General features: G+C 42.4%; 1 protein-coding gene across 1 annotated transcript in view; it reads right to left on the minus strand.

Annotated features, from left to right (window-relative positions):
* Positions 1-22,385, minus strand: part of xylt1 (xylosyltransferase I) — a 245,698-nt gene that overhangs the window by 79,177 nt on the left and 144,136 nt on the right. The window lies entirely within an intron of this gene.

Raw genomic sequence — 22,385 nt, forward strand, 5'->3', positions numbered from 1 at the left:
CTGGACAATATCCAGGCTTGGGCGAACAAGTGGCAAGTAACATGCACACTACACAAATGCCAGGCTATGACCTTCTCCAATAACAGACATTCCAACCATTACTTCTTGACAGTCAATAATGTGATCATCACTGAATCCACAAGGTTCAACATCCTGAGGGTTACCATTGACCAGAAACTCAACTGCACTCACTATATAATGGCTACAAGAGTAGGTCAGAGGCTAGAAATACTGCAGCACGTAACTCACCTCCTGACTCCCCAAAGCTTGTTCACCATCTCCAAGGCACAAGTCAGGAGTGTGATGGAATACTCCCCATTTGCCTGGGTGGATACAGTTCCAACAATACTCAAGAAGTTTGATACCATCCAGGATAAAACAGCCGCTTGATTGGCACTACATCCATAAACATCCACTCCCTCCATCACCGACACTCAGTCACAGCAGTCTGTGCTATCTATAAGATACACTGCAGAAATTCACCAAAACACTTCAGATAGCACCTTCCAAACCAACTTCCATCTTGAAGGACAAGGACAGCAGATACAGGGGACACTACAATCTGCAAGTTTCCCTCCAAACCACTCACCATCCTGACTTGTAAATAAATCACTGTTCCTTCACTATCACTGGGTCAAAATCCTGCAAATCCCTCCCTAAGGGCATTGTGGGTCAACCCACAGCACATGGCCTGCAGCGGTTCAAGAAGGCAGCTCACCTCCACCTTCTCAAGGGGGCAACTAGGGGAGCGGAACAAATACTGGCCAGTCAGTGTCACTCACATCCCACAAGTAAAAGAACAACACACTGAATTTGGTCAAGTGACACAGATTAACAGTCATTCAAAGTTTTTCATCTGACAGTCATCAGGGCAGATATTAGAACAGCAAACTTCAAAGGGAATAGCATCTTATGCTAATTAAGCAAAAAGGTGTGGTGATCAACAAGTCTTCAAAGATTGGGCGAGACTTTGCCATGGAGAATGCAAGAATTTAGTATTCTTGCATCTGTTCTGATGAGTACATGATGAAAAACTTTGACATATCCCAACAGATTTATTTGGAAGCCAGTGCTTTGAATTTAGTATTCTTGCTAAATAAGAACTCAGCTAAGATGCTAATGGAAAGCCATGCATCTAAACCCCAACTGTTCCTATGCTCTTGTTTAATTTAAAAGTACAGATACAGTGGCTGGACATATTCACTTTTCCTGCAAAGGACAGGTTTCTGCCTGAATATAAACACCTAAACAATAGTCCCCTGTTGCATTCTCCAGAACAATGCCGTGACCAATCAGAGTCCACATGTCAGCCAATTCCTCATGCAGCATTAATTGTTATCCCCTTTGAAATTTCGATTTGGAGGAGCCAGTGTTGGACTGGGAGGCACACAACACCAGGTTATAGTCCAACAGATTTATTTGGAAGCCAGTGCTTTGAAATTTAGTATTCTTGCATCTGTTCTGATGAGTACACGATGAAAAACTTTGACATATCCCTGTGAGTATACATTGATCATAAAAACGAACAACTAGAGAATAACTTTATGCTTTTCAACTTTGTTTTGGAAGGGAGAAAGAAGCAGGTGTGGACAAAACTGGTCCTCACTTTTTTTAAAGAAAATTGTGAGCCCGTTAAATAGCCAATCAGATTTTGGTTTCTGTTCCAATCAAAACTAGGTGCACTGTGAAATGGGTTTGTTATGGCTCAAATTCATGCTACTGGTGAAAACCAATTTTTATTGTTGTGTTTTGGCTTTACCTGATTATTTATTAGCTGCATTAACAAAACCCTTAAATTCTGTTATCACTCTATTAACCATATGCAGCAAGTGCTTACCTTACTCTTTCAGACACGGTATTTCTGCTTCCTAGTTACAATTTATTCACATCCTATTAAAAGATGCCCAGCAGAAGATCAAGGAGCTAGAAAAATTTCATCCTGAATGTGCTCTAGCAGGAGCCAGAACATCAATATCCGAGCAACAGCAGGGGAGAAAAGCAAAATCACCTCACTTCATAAACCGGGAGGTCCCGGCATTACTACAGCTTTATGGATCATTTCAATCTCTAATAATAGTTAAAACACGAAGGATGAGACCCCACACTCTTAGTAGTTAATGTCAGTATCAAGAGAGGTTAACAGAAATTATTTCACATCAGTTTGTGAAAAGGGAGTTAAAAGATACCCAAAATGTTTTGATAATTTGTATAGAATGTGAACATCACATCTATTACACAAATACAGGAACTTCTCTCTGTTCAATGTATTTCAAACGGTGAGGAACTCAGCGATGATGCTCTCGGCAAGCCATGCATCTAAACACCAACATTTTGATTTCTATATTTAATGATACGTTTGCAATTGCAGTAATTTTTGCACATAAATAATGCTATTATCCTCACTGATAGTTTGGCAGGAGATTTTAGAACATAGAACATAGAACAGTACAGCACAGAACAGGCCCTTCAGCCCACGATGTTGTGCCGACCACTGATCCTCATGTATGCACCCTCACATTTCTGTGACCATATGCATGTCCAGCAGTCTCTTAAATGTCCCCAATGACCTCGCTTCCGCAACTGCTGCTGGCAACGCATTCCATGCTCTCACAACTCTCTGTGTAAAGAACCCGCCTCTGACATCCCCTCTATACTTTCCTCCAACCAGCTTAAACTATGACCCCTCGTGTTAGCCATTTCTGCCCTGGGAAATAGTCTCTGGCTATCGACTCTATCTATGCCTCTCATTATCTTGTTTACTTCAATTAAGTCCCCTCTCCTCCTCCTTTTTCCAATGAAAAAAGTCCGAGCTCAGTCAACCTCTCTTCATAAGATAAGCCCTCCAGTCCAGGCAGCATCCTGGTAAACCTCCTCTGAACCCTCTCCAAAGCATCCACATCTTTCCTATAATAGGGCGACCAGAACTGGACGCAGTATTCCAAGTGTGGTCTAACCAAAGTTTTATAGAGCTGCAATAAGATCTTGTTACTCTTAAACTCAATTCCCTTGTTAATGAAAGCCAAAACACCATACGCTCTCTTAACAACCCTGTCCACTTGGGTGGCCATTTTAAGGGATCTATGTACCTGCACACCAAGATCCCTCTGTTCCTCCACACTGCCAAGAATCCTATCCTTAATCCTGTACTCAGCTTTCAAATTCGACCTTCCAAAATGTATCACCTCGCATTTATCCAGGTTGAACTCCATCTGCCACCTCTCAGCCCATGGGCAGCACGGTGGCACAGTGGTTAGCACTGCTGCTTCACAGCACCAGAGACCCGGGTTCAATTCCTGGCTCAGGCGACTGACTGTGTGGAGTTTGCACATTCTCCCCGTGTCTGCGTGGGTTCCTCTGGGTACTCCAGTTTCCTCCCACAGTCCAAAGATGTGCGGGTCAGGTGAATTGGCCATGCTAAATTGCCCGTAGTGTTAGATAAGGGGTATGGGTGGGTTGCGCTTCGGCGGGTCGGTGTGGACTTGTTGGGCCGAAGGACCTGTTTCCACACTGTAAGTAATCTAATCTAATCTAATCTCTGCATCCTGTCAATGTCCCACTGCAGCCTACAACAGCCCTCTATACTGTCAACGACACCTCTAACCTATGTGCCGTCTGCAAACTTGCTGACCCATCCTTCAATCCCCTCATCCAAATCACTAATAAAAATTACAAACAGTAGAGGCCCAAGGACAGAGCCCTGTGGAACACCACTCACCACTGACTTCCAAGCAGAATATTTTCCTTCTACTACCACTCGCTGTCTTCTGTTGGCCAGCCAATTCTGTATCCAGACAGCGAAGTTCCCAGTTTATTTTGAAGCAGCTTATTTTCCTGTTGTTTTCAGAGCATCATAATCAACTCTATGGGACTCTTGTATCTGCTGGCTAACTTTATATTTTGTGGGTTAGCATTATAACACAATGAATCTGCTCAACATATGAACAGACTAATATGGAGATGGTACTGCTTTGATTGATCCCTGATTAATACGTTTAGCCATAAATTTGACTTATCCTTACATTTTTTTTTGGCTTCTGGTCTCTCCTGATAAATCAGCAAATCATTTTAGCAAATCCTAAACCAAACAGAGTCAAAAGGTCCCAGGAGTAATTCCTGGCTGGTGCTAAGTAAGACAATGTCACCCAGGCAACAACAGTTGGATGCGCAATTGGTCTTGTAATGGTTGGGGCAGGAAAGAATGGCTGGGGACTCCTGGGGCATTGGATGAACCTAGAATGGGGACTCATTACCTGGAGACCGGATCACCTTACAGAAACCCCGGAGAGCTTAAGAAAGCCTGGAGCCACACTTGACAAGAAGGACTGTAAAATTGAACATTATTTCTTATGCTTCTGCCTTTACATTTTTCTGTCAATTGAAGAGATGAAACTCTGTTTAAGTAATTTCTTTTAATTCATTTTGTAATCCCAAATGACATTGTATTGCGGTGACAAAACATTTTTCACTGTGTTTTCCCAAATACACGTGACAATAAAATCATTCATTCATTCAAAAGTTGAGTCAAGTGTGCGGTGCTGGAGAAGCACAGCAGGTCAGGCAGCGTCCGAGGAGCAGGGGAATCAACAGTTCGAGCAAAAGCCCTTCATCAGGAATTCAAAAGTTGTTCAGAGTCTCTGGGACAATGTAGTGAAAGGTGGGTTGAAATTCAATTGACATATGCATGCTACAAAAGCCTGTAATCATTCAACATCAAGAACTGAGTGTAATTATCACTTACATAACATACTGCAGCATGACGTGCCACAGAACTAAGTGCTACCGTGAAATGTGATCTTAGACAAGGAAATTGAGCTGCTCTGTACTGCTAACTAGAGTAAAGCCATCAAATGAGCAGAAAGGGTTCAGATAGTCATTTTTTGATCATTATTGCCTTTATTCAAGAAACACACCTTTTTGAGTGTATACTATGCCCCTGTTGACTTCCATTAAGCCAACAAAAGATTGAGCACCGTCAAACACACATTTAACACAAATGTTTACAATGAGGTACTAAACAAGCACGGAGATGCTTTTGTAAACCTTCTCCACACAATACTAGATTCATAAAAGTAGAAATCATAGCTGAAGTCTTTGATTCCAATTATAGTTTGTGGAAATTCCCCCAACAATGCCATCAGTCTGCTTTGCTACAAAAGGCTGTGAAACACGAGGTGTTACCCACTTCTGTTACATACACAATGGAATTTATCTCATCTGCACAAATAACCCACATATTCCATTTCTTATCTGACAGACAGTGTACATTGCTGACATGTCAAAGGATGACTCACCAGGAACTACTATGTTTAGCATTAGAGGCTAAACAAATCATAGTTTTATCAATTAAACAAATTTTCTTGCATATGTTTCCCACTCGGCTCATTGTTGTTAAATTGGAAAGCGCAGCATTTATGACGATGCCACCTTGTTACAGCAAAACAACTAGATATAATCGAGCTCAATTTTCAACCTTTAAAGCCACTGAAGTGGACAAAGTAATTTTCAGCTGCTGTTATAACACTTGGTACACTCCACGCAGATTACCAGTTACTTCCAGAGGCAACTACTCTCAAACTAGTGCCCTACACATCAATGTTCTCAGCGACAGGAGTATGTAGCTCATTGCAGACAACTGACCGTACATGACAATTTTACACAGGGAAAGTGAGAATTGCAGATGCTGGAGATCAGTCCGAGAGTGTGGTGCTGGAAAAGCACAGCAGGTCAGGCTGATCCCTGATGAAGAGCTTATGCCTGAACTGTTGATTCTCCTGCTCCTCAGAGGCTGCCTGACTGGCTGTGCTCTTCGACAACTTTACACAGAGCAGTGTAAAGGGGAACAAAAATGCTACCTCGCTGACAGAAATATGAAAACAAAGTGAGATGCAAAACTCCAAGCTAAGATAACTTCCCATCAAAAAGTGGACAGCAAAGAAGGTTACCTCAGAGTACAACGGAATCTTGATCAGATGGACCAAGGGCTGAGGAGTGGCTGATGGAGTTTAGTTTAGATAAATGTGAGGTGCAGACTTATACACTTAATGGTAAGGTCCTAAGGAGTGTTGCTGAACAAAGAGATCTTGGAGTGCAGGTTCATAGCCCCTTGAAAGTGGAGTCGCAGGTAGATAGGATAGTGAAGAAGGCGTTTGGTATGCTTTCCTTTATTAGTCAGAGTATTGAGTACAGGAGTTGGGAGGTCATGTTGCTGCTGTACAGGACATTGGTTAGGCCACTGTTGGAATATTGCATGCAATTCTGGTCTCCTTCCTATTGGAAAGATGTTGTGAAACTTGAAAGAGCTCAGAAAAGATTTACAAGGATGTTGCCAGGGTTGGAGGATTTGAGCTATAGGGAGAGACTGAACAGGCTGTGGCTGTTTTCCCTGGAACGTCGGAGGCTGAGGGGTGACCTTATAGAGGTTTATAAAATCATGAGGGGCATGGATAGGATAAATAGACAAAGTATTTTCCCTGGGGTGGGGTGTCCAGAACTAGAGGGCATAGGTTTAGGGTGAGAGGGGAAAGATATAAAAGAGACCTAAGGGGCAAATTTTTCACACAGAAGGTGGTACGTGTATGGAATGAGCTGCCAGAGGAAGTGGTGGAGGCTGGTACAATTATAACATTTAAAAGGCATCTGGATGGGAATACGAACAGCAAGGGGTTAGAGGGATATGGGCCATTATCTGGTCAGCATGGACGAGTTGAACTGAAGGGTGCTGTACATCTCTATGACTCTAAAATATGAGCACAATTTCAAAATAAATCACACAACAAAGAAAAATAGCAAATAGACAAGATTGGAAAAAAATTTAGATAAATAAGAAACAAAAATATTTAATAAGTAAGGAATAAAACTTAAAGGAGGATGAGAAAAACAAAATTTCTGACTAAAGTGATTGCCAGTGCCAGACTCAGGCTTTTGGGAAGTGGCAGGCTTATGTAATGGCTCTTTATGACATTGTGCTAGTGGCAATTCAGGGAAGGCTACTCATCAAAGTAAGTGGGATTCAATCTTACTCTTTGGATCTTGGAGTAAAATGGTATTTCCAGCCTATTGGAAAACAGATTGCTCCACAAGTCACCTTCAGGGAGTAGATTAGATTAGATTACTTACAGTGTGGAAACAGGCTCTTCAGCCCAACAAGTCCACACTGACCTGCCAAAGCGCAACCCACCCAGACCCATTCCTCTACATTTACCCCTTCACCTAACACTACGGGCGATTTAGCATGGCCAACTCACCTAACCTGAGTAATATTCTGGAGTTTGATGATATTCCATAACCAGTTGCTTTTTCTTATTTTCCATCATGTCCCCAGCACCTTCGACCAAAACATGGTGTGAACACCCTCTACACCACCACCTCTTACCCATGGTACATGGTCCCTCTTCAACTCCCAAACACATGGCTCTTTCCTCAGTTCCAAGGTTAGGAGTGGCAATGTCTCCCAGGATTTCCAACTGTGTGCAATAATACATTGCATTCCACCATTACATAAACCACTAATGCCACTCACACCCTGTCATTGGATCATGACTTAACTGGAAAAAGGCTGTAAAAATTGAGTCGAAAGTATGATGCTGAAAAAGCACAGCTGGTCAGCCAGCATCCGAGGAGCAGGAGAGTCGATGTTTTGGGCAAAAGCCCTTCATCATTTTTACAGCTTTTCCAGTACCATACTCTCAACTCTAATCTCCAGCATCTGCAGTCCTCACTTTCTCCCTGTGAACAATTGAGCCCTATAATTCTCAAGCCAATATGAATATGTAAATTCCTGAGTTAAATCACCAAGGTGACCGATTTTCCTGATTGCTACTCAGGACCAAAGCAATTCATAGAATCCCTACAGTGTGGAAGCTGCTCATTTGACCCGGGTCCAAACTGACTCTGTGAACAGTATCCCATCCAGATCCAACTCCCCCCTACCCTATCACTATAACCCTGCATTTCCCATGGTTAATCCACTTAACCTGCACATCCCTGGATACGATGGAGCAATTTAGCACAACCAATCCACCCAACCTGCACACCTTTGGAGTTTGGGAGGAAACTGGAGTACCTGGATGAACTCACACAGGTGGGGGAGAATGTCTGTGTGGATTTTGCAGAGTCTCCCAAGGTTGGAACTGAAGCTGGGTTCTTGGTGCTGTGTAGCAGCAGTACTAACCACTGAACCATTGTGTCACTCGGCTTCATCATTAACAGGAGTATTATTATTATAAACACATCTAATCTTTAACAAATGGTAGAGAGCAAGAACACCTAATCTATTATGTTAAAAGTCACACAACACCAGGTTATAGTCCAACAGGTTTATTTGGAAGCATTAACCACCTGATGAAGAGGCAGTACTCCAAAAGCTACTGCTTCCAAATAACTGTGTTGGCCTATAACCTGGTGTTGTGTAAATTTTAACTTTGTACGCCCTAGTCCAACACTGGCACCTCCACATCATAATCTATGATGCAAAGTAAACTCTTCCCCTTTATAACTACAAATACATACAGATTCACAATTAATACAGACAGATATTTTGACACATATTATGGGTGGAAAAATAGAAAGAGGGAAAACATTTTCCAGACATCAAAATTCCAGACCACAAGGACGGGTAGTTATCTTAACTCATTTGAAATTAGCAATGACAAAATAGTGTGGTCTATAGAGTGACAGTTGCCTGCTTGTAGTAAAATTCTTTCCTTGAAGTTTTATTTGTTTTTCCAGTCATAAAGAGGAGGATGAAAGCTGCTGTCTGCTAGTGGCTCTGAGTGGTTCTGGTTGCTCCCACCAGTCTGGGGCAGACTGTGGCTTGACCAATCCAAGGGCTGTTGTCAACCCGACTTCCCTTGACTCAAAGACTTCTTGTGCTACTGTATCTCAACAATGCAACAAGCTCACTGCTTCAAAAGAAACATGGCCATGTAGAGTTTAAAACAGATGACCCCGACTGAGTGTTGCAGACTGGCACATTCCAAGGTCCAGGACTACGTGTTGAGGGACGCGCTGAAGCTTGGGGCAGCTGCCGCCAAGGCGTGGTGGGGAAAGACCACCGTTTAACATCTGCCTGTCTAAAGAAGATCAGGGGGCCCATGCAGTCATTTGGGCTCTGCTGACGCCTCAGCCCAATATATGGGCATAGGAGCGAGAAATGCACAGACCTGCATGTAAGAAGGAAAATTCTAAACTGTGTATGTTAATGTGAACATATGTATGGCATTACCCAATGTACAGTGTATCAAATTATTTTATGAATATTTACGAATAAAGTATATTTTTGAAATAAAAAAAAATATAATCCCACTTGATCTTCGAACTGCAAAACACTGGCATTTCAACAGTAAAGCAAATTCAACAGTAAAACAATGCCTGATTTCCATTCCAGTTTTCCCTTACACCTTGGTTTAACACTGTAACAATTATATAGCACAAACTTTCTTTTATATAGGTGCCTACACTGCTTTTATGGAGATCCATGAGATAAAATAAAAAAAAGAGATATTCATAGGCCACAGTGGACAGCGTTGGAATGCTGAACTTACTTGAAAAAACGTTTATGATTTCACAAATCCCCCCATAAACTGAGGTGAACTATCGTAAAGAAACCTGGCACAGCCCCTCCATCCAATTCCTTTATCGATGCCCCAGTGAGATACTAACCTCGTGTGAGGAAATCAGTATTAAATGACAAAATATCTCACAATAAAACAAACTCTAAAGGAAAAATGGTTGTGATTTATTAAGACTGACCACTTCAGATAGCATCTAATGATGGTGAAACCTTGATCACTTGTTTCTTGTTCTTGCAGCGTTTTCAGCAGCATCACAAATTGTTCACCTACTCCAACAAAACTGCCAGAATGCAGAAAGACGTATGAAATTCATGAGTCTGCAAGTTGGCGGAAATGTTTCTGGCTGAAACTTTAAAAGACTGACTGCACATCCTTCTCGCCTCCTTCAATGACTGAAGCAGATGTGAGGATATCAAACTACCAGATGATTGACACTCGATGGAATAAAACTGAGCTTCTACGTCAATTGCTTACAGGTTTACCATCAATGTCATTTGCCATAAATTGCATAATTGAACAGCAAATAAACTGATACAATTTAATATATATCACTGACATATTTAAGTGTTTGGCTGTTACAGTCTTCTTCGATATTTCTTAAATATCTCACATCTACCACTTATCAGTTCTGAGACAGAGTTTATAGTACTGCCACAGTTTGGAAAGAAAACTGTGGAAATATTCAGAATACTACCTGAGCTCCTTACTGGCAACCATGTGGAGCAGGTTCAGACAAAAACAAAAGCAAGGCACTGTTTCAAATTTGGATCCATGCACAAATAGATTGGTTCACAATTTGCTGTCAAAATAACAGCAATGTTATTACTGCTTGCTGGTATTTATGAGCAAGTATCACAAAAACTTGAGGCACAACCTATTTCTCCCTGATGGGTTTAGTTTAAGGCTCACTGAATTCTTTGAGATTTCGGCTTTAACTAAAACCGTTCCACTTGTATGCAGTACATTCAAATGCTTGAAAAAGTAGAACTAACTGTTGAGCTTCCCAAAGCTGGGGCTGATCACTTACTGTTGATGGAACTTTAAGAGTCCTACCAAAAACAAATTGATATAGTTTATATCCTCCAAGCATTCGCAACAAATTCTTGACATATACAGCCCACATACTGGAGATAATTTACAGTTTAACTGATCTGCCAAAATTATACAAACCAGCTCTTTTATTGATGCATGGTTCCCTTCACATACACACTACTAAAATGGCTTTCTGCTTCATAACAATTACATATACCTCGAAATTAATCATAAGCAAATTCCTCTCGCATTATCAGTGGGAATTTTTGTGGTCTAAGTCCAGTTCCCATTGACTTTTCCGTTTGCTTATCCACAACTATGTTTTTATTTTCACTACGTATTACCGTTGACTGACAAAATCTGATTTTTATATCTGCAAAACATAAAATGAATTTTGTTTATTTACTGTCTACTTCTAAATGCATAGCCACTACTTCACTGAAATGTCTCATTGAGGGCAAGCATTCTTTTGGCTGTTACAGTCTTCTTTGATATTTCTTAAATATCTCACATCTACCATTTATCAGTTCTGAGACAGAGTTTATAGTACTGCCCATCCCTTATTCCTGCATCCTCCACTGAAAATGTCTAAACTCTTTACAAGATGGCTGAGCAAACTGCCTTTGTAATTTTAACACAAGCAAATCTTTGACCTTTAAATTTCTAACCCAGATCTCAACAATAACTACTTTTTAAAATAAAGAGGGAAGGCTGTGTTCCGTTAAAGGAATTCAATCGAACCCTGACTGGGTAAATTGAAAGTCCACAGATTTCCTATATACAAAGCTTTGTAATTATCCATATTCAGTGTTATCTGTGCTTCATCAATGGCCTACTTAATAGCAACAATATTTCACTGGAAATTGTATCCGTGCTAGTAAAAGTATTGATTCTGATTATTTTGCAAGGAATAGACACTCTTTTCAAATTTCTCAACTCTTCCCCAACCTGTACTACTTATAGTCTTGGTAGCATTTTAGTCAGACTGTTCCACACACAGGTGATGCTCGTACATTGCACAAATACTACAACACATTTATCACTGGGCTGAAACTTTTTGTGACCAAACAATACCTTCTCTTTGATCTTTAACTCACTCTTCTTCCTCCTAATCCCTCTATTCCATGCTTAGTTTCAAGATAGGTGAGATGCTGGAAGACTGGATGTTGGTTAACATGGTGCCACTGTTTAAGAAGGTGGTAAGGACAAGCCAGGGAACTACAGACCAGTGAGCCTGACGTCGGTGGTGGGCAAGTTGTTGGAGGGAATCCTGAGGGACAGCATGTACACACATTTGGAAAGGCAAGGACTGATTAGGGATAGTCAACATGGCTTTGTGAGTGGGAAATCGTGTCTCACAAACTTGTTTGAGTTTTTTTTAAAAGAAGTAACAAAAAGAAGTGGTTAGCACTGCAGCTCACAGTGTCAGGGACCTGGGTTTGATTCCAGCCTTGGGCAACTGTCTGTGTGGAGTTTGCACATTCTCCCCATGTCTGCGTTGGTTTCCTCCCACAGTCTAAAGATGCGCAGGGCAGGTGAATTGGCCATGCTAAATTGCCATAGTGCTCAGGAATGTTTAGGTTAGGTGTATGAGTCAGGGAATAATGTAGAGAAGTAGGATTGGTGTTGGGTCTACTACTTTTTTGTTCTATTTATATAAGTAATTTGGATATCAACAAAGGGGGTATAGCTAGTACGTTTGCAGTTGAACCAAAATTGGAGGTGTAATGGACAGCGAAGAAAGTTACCTCAGAGTACAACAGGATCTTGATCAGATGGGTCAAAAGCCCAAGGACTGGCAAATGGATTTTAATTTAGATAGATATGAGGGGCTGCATTTTGGAAAGGCAAGTCACCTAATGATAAAGTCCTGGGATGTATTGCTGAACAAAGAAACCTTGGAGTGCAGGTTCATGCTTCCTTGAAAGTGCAGTCGCAGGTAGACAGAACTGTGAAGAAGGTATTTGATATGCTTTCCTTTATTGGTCAGAGCATTGAGTACAGGAATTAGGAGGCCATGTTGCAGCAGTAGTTAGGCCACTATTGGAATACTGCATGCAATTTTGGTCTCCATGCTATAGGAAAGATGTTGTGAAACTTGAAAGGGTTCAGAAAAGATTTGCAAGGATGTTGCCAAGGTCGAAGGATTTGAGCTATAGGGAGAGACTGAATAGACTAGGGCTATCATCCCTGGAGTGTTGGAGGCTGAGGGATGACTTCATAGAGGTTTACATAACCATGAGGAGCATGGATAGGGTAAATAGACAAGATAATTTCTCTGGGGTGGGAGAGTCCAAAACTAGAGGGCATGGATTTAAGGTGAGGGGGGGAAAAGTTTAAAAGGGACCTGAGGGACAACATTTTCATGTAGAGGGTGGTGCGTGTATGGAATGGGCTGTCAGAGGAAATGGTGGAGGCTGGATGGGTATATGAATAGGAAGACTTTAGAGGGATATGGGCTGGGTGCTGGCAAAAAGGACTAAATTTACTCAGGAATCTGGCCAGCATGAATGAGTTGGACTGAAGGGCCTATTTCCATACTGTACATCTCTATGACTGTAAATACTTTATTGTACCATTTATTACTATTAACCTTAAACCAGCATTTATTATTCAACTCTAGTTGCCCCTTGAGAAGGTGGTGCTGAGCTGTCTTCACGGACCACTGTAATCCATATGCTGTAGTTTCACCCACAGTAGTGTAAGAATGACAAATCCATGATCTTGGCCCACAACAGTGAAGGAACCGTGGTATAATTCCAAGTAAGGATGGTGCATGTCTTGCAGGGAACTGGTGTTGGTGTTCCCATGTATCTGCAGTCTTTGCCTTTCTAGGTGATAGAGATCACAGGCTTGGAAGGTGCTGACAATGGAGCTTTGGTGAGCTGTAGCATTGCACCCTGTAGACAATAACACACTGCTTCAGTGGTGGGGTGGGGGGATTGAGTATTCTAGGTGGTGAATGGGATACTCATCAAGTGGCCTGTGATGTCCTGGGTCTTAATGTATTGTGTAAAGACATGAATTTTTAAAACAATCAGCTGTAAAGAATTTGAATTTGCGAAGTTCTGGTGACATTTTGCTTTAGATGTAAACTTTTCAATATGTTGCCATAAATATGTTTAAATGGGCAAGTGAGAGCTGCAGTGAATTAATAAGTGACAAGTTTAATTTGCACAGTCAATAAGGCCAAGTAATTAAATCTCAATGACTGAAAACAGAAGATGATAAACGGAAATTAATACTTTTATCCAGAAAAGGTCTTGCTCACTGACCTATGGCACAACAAGTACTCGAGCCTTCCAGAAGCTTTATACTTGTATCTAAATATAGCCTGAACTCAGAGAAGAAGCTAGTGTATCATTGTGACCTTTCCGACTGTGTCAAAACCAATGAGATCAAATCGTAAAGACTTCTTTGTAGAACTAATCATGCTTCAGTTGTTCAGTCACCACTCTGACATAATAACAGTGAGCTTGATGTAATCAGTAATGAACGCATGCTCACGGCGACGCTGAGCACAGCTATAAACTAGAAACACCATGCAAGGTCCGAACGAGAAACTGTTAAATCAGACAGCAGAGGAGATGGTAGTTACTTGGCTGCTCCTCCCTCCTTGAAAGAATTCTGCAGCTACTCTCATTTCCCTGACTTTCCGTTATGACCACAGTTGAAGGGACTACTGAAGAAACAAGATCCCAGAATGATAGCTCCTTTTTTGACTTTGTTTTTCTGGTTAACGTAGTGGCTAATTGCAGCCATTTCACATAAGGTTGCAAATTTTCTTTAATATGAGAAAGGAAATGTTGACACAAAAGCTAAGAAATAAAATCAAGCTATTTATCCAATTCTGAAGAAGAGTCACCGAACCCAAAACTTTAACTCTGCTTTCTTCCCACAAAGGCTGTCAGACCTGCTGAGTTTCTCCAGCAATTACTTCTTTTTGTTTTAGATTTCCAGCATTTGCTGTTCTTTGTTTGATTTAAAGTCTTAGGGAACTTAACAGGGAAGATGCTGTTTGCCTTGTGAGTGTGTCTAGGACTGGAAGACACAGAGTAAGAATTTTCCTATGTAAGACAGAGATGAGGAATAATTTCTGCCAATCCAACTGGCTGATAACTCCTGACGTTAAACTGCTGAAGGCTTCTCCAACTCCTCATAGACCTTATGGTCACCAGGTTGAGAAAGGAGTGCAGGGAACATAAAGTCTAAACCCTGGTTTCATCTGGTGTCTTAATCAAGTACAATGTTCCCCAGTTTCTGTCTCTCTATGCAAGGAAGCAGTCTCTGGGTATCCATTCCATACAGTCACCTGCAGATCTTATACGTTTCAATAAAAATCACTTCTTATTTCTCGAATCTGTTCTAACGTTTCCCCAAAAGCTAATGCCCCATCGCAGAAATGAGTTGAGTGAAACTTCTTGAATAGAATAGCAACATATTGTCATGTGCATTTTTATAAAAATAAAAAGGGAAGTTTCATAAATCGCCATACCACGGCACCTCTATTAATGATGTAAGTCATAGATAAGAAAGAGAAAAAACTAAAAATTAAGGTAAAGTTCATTTCAGATCAATTTCAGTTTGGGGAAAGACGATTAAAACAATGAACGCTGTAATACCCAGAAGACCTCCATGCCAAGACAAGACTGTCAAACCTGGAGACCGACATGCAAAACCGAAACCGACCTTCCGGGATGTGACCACCTGGCCAGGCCCAGACAAAATGGCCAGGCTGGGCCAGGGTGAGACCAAAAGGCCGGGTCGGGCTGAGATGAGACTATCACGCCGGGCCGGGCTGGGCCAGACTGAGATGAGACTGCCAGCCAGGCTGTTGGAAGGAAGAAGGTCGAAGAAGGCCTCAATGTCAGTACAAGACCTGCACAATAGGACAAGACCAGCAAATCAGGAGACCACTGTGTAAAGCCGGGACTGCCCCTCCAAAGCTAGGTCGCCACACCGGGTTGATGCTCAACCTCAGATACACCTCAGGAACAAGTAAGAGGCAAATGGGTTACAGTCAGGGGACAGAAAGGGAACCCGCAGGTAGTGCAGGGATCTCTGTGGCTGTTCCCCTCAATAACAAGTATACGTTTTGGATACTGTTGAGGGGGATGATTTACCAGGGGTAAGCCATGAGGTACAGGTCTCTGGCACAGAGTTTTGTCCCGGTTGCTTAGAAGGGAACTGGGGAGAGGAGCAGAGCATTAATTATTGGGGAGTCCGTAGTTAGGGGGCAAATAGGTTCTGTGGGGACGAGATAGACTCAAGGTTGGTGCGTTGCCTCCCAGGTGCCAGGGTTCATGATGTTTTGGATAATGTTTTCAGGGGGATGGGAACCTAAATTGTAGTTCCAGTATCCAGGAGATTGAGAGTAATGAGGTCAGAAATAAGGTTTCAAGGTCGCAAGAGTGCACCGGCAAGCAGGAAGGTTTGAAGTGTGCCTACTTCAACACCAGGAGCATCCGGAATAAGGTGGGTGAAATTGCAGCATGGGTTGGTACCTGGGACTTCGATGTTGTGGCCATTTTGGAGACATGGATAGAGCAGGGACAGGAATGGTTGTTGCAGGTTTCGGGATTTAGATGTTTCAGTAAGAACAGGCAAGATGATAAAAGAGAGGAAAATGTGGCATTATTCATCAAGGACAGTATTATGGTGGGAGAAAGGACATTTGAGGACTTGTCAGGACTTGAAGAATAGCAAAATTGTCTCTGGATAGGAGCAAGAGTGACAGGGTAGTTGTTATGGGGAACATTAATATTCCAAATATTGACTGGGAATACTATAGTTCAAGTAATTTAGATGGGTCAGTTTTTATCTAATGTGTGCAGGAGGGTTTCCTGAGATAGTATGTAGACAGGCCAACAAGGGACGAGGCCATATTGGACTTGGTAACTGGGTAATGAACCTGGCCAGGTGTTAGATTTGGAGATAGGTAAGCACTTTGGTGATAGTGACCACAATTCGGTTATGCTAACGTTAGCGACGGAAAGGGATAGAGTTATAGCTAGGGGAAAGGCAATTATGATGTGATTAGGCAAGATTTAGGATGCATAGGATGGGGAAGGAAACTGGAGGGGATGAGCACAATTGAAATGTGGAGCGTATTCAAGGAACAGCTATAGCGTATCCTTGATAAGTATCTAACTGTCAGGCAGGGAGGAGATGGTTAAGCGAGGGAGCCATGGTTGACTAAAGAAGTTGAATCTCTTGTCAAGAGGAAGAAGAAGGCTCATGTTAAGATGAGACATGAAGGCTCAGTTATGGCATGAGAGAGTTACAGGTTAGCCAGGAAAGACCGAAAGAGAAAGCTAAGAAGAGCCAGGAGGGGACATGAGAAGTCGTTGGCAGATAGGATCAAGGAAATCCCTAAGACTTTCTATAGGTATGTCAGGAATAAAAGAATGACTAAAGTAAGACTACTGAAGATATAGACTGTGGGGAAATAGATGGTGACATCTTGCAAAATGTCCAGATTACAGAGGAGGAAGTGCTGGATGTCTTGAAACAATTAAAGGTGGATAAATCCCCAGGATCTGATCAGGTGTACCCGAGAACTCTGTGGGAAGCTAGAGAAGTGATTGCTGGGTCTCTTGCTGAGATATTTGTACCATTGATAGTCACAGGTGAGGTGCCGGAAGACTAGAGGTTGGCAAATGTGATGCCACTGTTTAAGAAGGACTGATTAGAGATAGTCAACATGGCTTTGTGCGTGGGAAATCATGTCTCACAAACTTGATTGAGTTTTTTGAAGAAGTAACAAAGAAGATTGATGAGGGCAGAGCAGTAGATGTGATCTATATGGCCTTCAGTAAGGTGTTTGACAAGGTTCCCCATGGGAGACTGATTAGCAAGGTTAGATCTCATGGAATACAAGGAGAACTAGCCATTTGGATACAGAACTGGCTCAAAGGTAGAAGTCAGAGGATGGTGATGGAGAGTTGTTTCTCAGACTGGAGGCCTGTGACCAGTGGAGTGCCACAAGGATCGGTGCTGGGTCCTCTTACATTTTGTCATTTACATAAATGATTCGGATGCGAGCATAAGAAGTACAGTTAGTAAGTTTGCAGATGACACCAAAATTGGAGGTGTAGTGGACAGCGAAGAGGGTTACCTCAGATTACAACAGGATCTGGACCAGATGGGCCAATGGGCTGAGAAGGGCAGATGTAGTTTAATTCAGATAAATGTGAGGTGCTGCATTTTGGGAAAGCAAATCTTAGCAGGACTTGTACACTTAATAGTAAGGTCCTGGGGAGTGTCGCTGAACAAAGAGACCTTGGAGTGCAGGTTCATAGCTCCTTGAAAGTGGAGTCACAGTTAGATAGGATAGTGAAGAAGGCGTTTGGTATGCTTTCCTTTATTGGTCAGAGTATTGAATACAGGAGTTGGGTGGTCATGTTGTGGCTGTACAGGACATTGGTTAGGCTACTGTTGGAATATTGGGTGCAATTCTGGTCTCCTTCCTATTGGAAAGATGTTGTGAAACTTGAAAGGGTTCAGAAAAGATTTACAAGGATGTTGCCAGGGTTGGAGGATTTGAGCTACAGGGAGAGGCTGAACAGGCTGGGGCTGCTTTCCCTGGAGCATCGGAGGCTGACCTTATAGAAAAGTTTTACAAAATCATGAGGGGCATGGATAGGATAAACAGACAAAGTCTTTTCCCAAGTGTTGGGGAGTCCAGAACTAGAGGGCATAGGTTTAGGGTGAGAGGGGAAAGGTGTGAAAGAGACCTAAGGGGCAACCTTTTCATGCAGAGGGTGGTACGTGTATGGAATGAGCTGTCAGAGGATATGGTGGAGGCTGGTACAATTGCAACATTTGAGAGGCATTTGGATGGGTATATGAATAGGAAGGGTTTGGAGGGATATAGGCCGGGTGCTAGCAGGTGGGACTAGTTTGTGTTGGAATATTTGGTCGGCATGGACAGGTTGGACCAAGTGGGTCTGTTTCCGTGCTGTACATCTCTATGACTCTAAGATTAGAGCCAATCAAGGATAGTAGTGGAAGTTGTGTGTGCGTGGAGTCTGAGCAGATAGGGGAAGCGCTAAATGAATATTTTTCCTCAGTATTCACACTGGAAAGAGACAATGTTGTTGAGGAGAATACTGAGAAACGGGCTACTAGACCAGATGGGATTGAGGTTCACAAGGAGGAGGAGTTAGCAATTCTGGAAAGTGTGAAAATAGATAAGTCCCCTGGATTGGATGGGATTTATCCTAGCATTCTCTGGGAAGCCAGGGAGGAGATTGCAGCGCCTTTGGCTTTGATCTTTATGTTGTCATTGTCTAGAGAAATAGTGCCAGAAGACTGGAGGATAGCAAATGTTGTCCCCTCGTCCAAGAAGGGGAGTAGAGAGAACCCTGGTAATTATGGACTAGTGAGCTTTACATCGGTTGTGGATAAAGTGTTGGAAATGTGTCTAAGAGATAGGATTGATAATCATCTAGAGAGGAAAAGGTTGATTAGGGATTGTCAACATGAAGGGTATGTCGTGCCCCATGAACCTTATTGAGTTCTTTGAGATGGTGACCAAACAGGTGGGTGAACATAAAGCAGTTGATGTGGTGTATATGGATTTCAGTAAGGATGTTTGATCAGGTTCCCCATGGTAGGCTATTGCACAAAATATGGAGGCATGGGATTGAGGGCGATTTATTGGTTTGGATCAGAAATCAGCTAGCTGAAAGAAGACAGAGGGTGGTGGTTGATGGAAAAGGTTTATCCTGGAGCTCAGTTGCTAGTGGTGCATTGCACGGATCTGTTTTGGGTCTGCTGCTGTTTGTCATTTTCATAAATGATCCAGATGAGGGCGTCGAAGGATGGGTTAGTAAATTTGCAGATGACACTTCGGTTGGTGGAGTTTTGGTTAGTGCTGAAGGGTATTGCAGATTACAGAGGGACATAGACAAGCTGCAGAGCTGGGCTGAGAGGTGGCCAATGGAGCTAATGCAGGAAAGTGTGAGGTGATTCACTTTGGAAGGAGCAATGGGAATATAGAGTACTGGGCTAATGGTAAGATACTTGGCAGTGTGGATGAGTAGAGAGATATCGGTGTCCATGTACATAGATCCCTGAAAGTTGCCACTTTCAGTGATACGGTTGTTAAGAAGGCATGTCGTGTGTTAGCTTTTACTGGTAGACGGATTGCGTTTCGGAGCCATGCTGCACCTGTACAAAGCTCTGGTGTGGCTGCTCTTGGACTACAGTTGCCTACAGTTCTGGTCACCGCATTATAAGGAAGGATGTGGAAGCTCTGGAAAGGGTTCAGAGGAGATTTACTAGGATGTTGCCTGGTACAGAGGGAAGGTCTTATGAGGAAAGGCTGAGGGACTTGAGGCTGTTTTCATTAGAGAGAAGGTGGTTAAGAGGTGACTTAATTGAGACATATAAGATAATCAGAGAGTTAGATCGGGTGGACAGTGAGAGCCTTTTTCCTCGGATGGTGATGTCTAGCACAAGGGTTCATAGCTTTACATTGAGGGGTGATAGAAATAGGACAGATGTCAGTGGTAAATTGTTTACTCCGAGAGTAGTAGGGGCGTGGAACGCACTACCACAACAGTAGTAGACTCACCAACTTTAAGGGCATTTAAATAGTGATTGGATAGACATATGGATGATAATGGAATAGTGTTGGTTAGATGGACTTCAGATTGGTTCCACAGGTTGGCACAACATCGAGGGCCAAAGGGCCTGTACTGCGCTGGAATATTCTATGTTCCATAATGGCCAAAGGATGAAGCCAGGGTGCCTCTTCCAGAAACATATCTTTTTCATGCTTATTTCTTTGTCAGTTCTCTGCTTGCAAGCAGATCTGACGCACAGCTCCATAACCTTCCATATGTTAATGGAAAGGAAGTGGGTACCAGATCCACCCAACTGGCACAGGGATCAAACTTTGTACTTTTTAAAAATCAATCTTATCCAGTGATCTGGCCAAAGGATAGTGATGGCAGTAGGTCCAAGTTGTTTTTATCACATGACCTCACTGGGGCTCTCCTTCACTCTCAAGGTCAGAAATTGGACAGTGATGGAAGGACTGTATGTTGATACTTATCATGCACAGCTGCTGCATCATGAACATTTCTTCATTGGCCATCACACCCTGGGGTGAGAATTGAATCTGGAGCTTCTGGCTGAAAGGCAGGGATGCTACCCACTGGTAGAAAGTGAAGTGAAACTTTTGCCCTCTTGCACACTTTCGGATACAGAGACATCCTTCAAAATACACAATGTTCAAATTTCATCTTGGAAGGGATGAGGATAGAGGTGCCATGCTGCCACAATTCTAACGTGTTTCTTTTCAGTCCCAACATCTATGAATAAGTAGAAACTCTAAAGGACACAGAATACATCAGCACAGATTCCAGCAATGATTGGACTATCTGTTCAGTAATCTCGAAGACCATGAGAAACAGGAGTGGCCTGTTTGGCCTCTCATGCCTGTTCTGCCATTCAACAAGATCAGGGATGATCTAACATTCCTCATAAAAACGGAAATCATTGCAGAGGCTTGTAATCAGAAACAAAAGAGATAATTGCTGGAAAAGCTCAGCATGTCTGGCAGCATGGTGGAGAGAAATCAGAGTTAACTTCTTGGGTCCAGTGACCTTTCTTCAGAACAGGGGGTTCCATTCCTCACGTCCACATTCCTGCCATTTCCCCATAACCTTTGATTACCCGATTGATCAAGAATCTATTGATCACAACCTTAAGGACACAAGGACTGTGCCTCCACTGTTCACTGAGACAAGGAGCTCTAAAAACACAATCCCAGAGATTGGTAAGCCTGTGAAATTTGCTACCGCAGAGACCCGTCAAGACCAAATATCACGTGATTTCAAGAGGGAGTTGGATATAGCACTTGGGATAAAGGGATCAAGGGATATGGGGCAAAAATAGGCACAGACTATGGAGTGGATGATCAGCCATGATCATAACGAATGGTGGAGGAGGCTCAAAGGGCTGAATGGCCTACTCTAGGTCTTATTTGGTATGTGTTGACATCTCTATGGATCCTTCTTTAAAGAGAGGATTCGGCCAGTAAATTTACCTTTCTCCCCCACATCACCACCCCAACCCTGTTAAGTCCTGCAAACAGCTCCCTGTCAAAGCAGGTTTGGAAAGCCAGCATTATCTAGGTCAAGGGGTTTTCAACCTTTGATTCTTTTTCATTTTACAAGTGCCTGTGATTTTGAAAATCCTGTGTTAATAATATAAGCCTTTTTAGTACATGGAAGGTTTACTTCTCATTTGTCATTGCACATGGCCTGTCAAGCAGAAAAATGACACTTAATTAAGATCTGACATTTTCATCAGGAAAATACAGTCAGATGGATTAAAAGGCATCCGACTTGTCACTGCTTTAAGGGTCGAATCTATTCCCAGCAAATCTTCCAGCTACAGTGACATAGAGCTTGAGGCTTTTTCCTTCATTATCACAAGTAAGGAAATCTGAAAATCAAATTGTTTGATTGACTATTGAATCTAAATGAAGCAATTATACATGTATGAAACTGAGCAAACATAGTACTTGGATTAGTGTGGATTTTCAGAAGGGGACTATCTGTTCTTTATTTGCATGTTGAACAATTCCATTTGGAGAGTGAAGTTGAGGGGTTGGTGGGTGTTCCACTGTTTGTAGAGAGAGGGGAAGGAGGGGGAATGTCCCATTGCCAGTTTCAATCCCCTATATCTTATTTCCATCTGTGTGTCTCTATGCTTACAGTCTTGTAAATTAAATTGCAATAGGCAGAAATGCCATTTGAGCCTTTT

This window comes from Hemiscyllium ocellatum, chromosome 20, assembly GCF_020745735.1.
Source record: "Hemiscyllium ocellatum isolate sHemOce1 chromosome 20, sHemOce1.pat.X.cur, whole genome shotgun sequence".
Lineage (NCBI taxonomy): Eukaryota > Metazoa > Chordata > Chondrichthyes > Orectolobiformes > Hemiscylliidae > Hemiscyllium > Hemiscyllium ocellatum.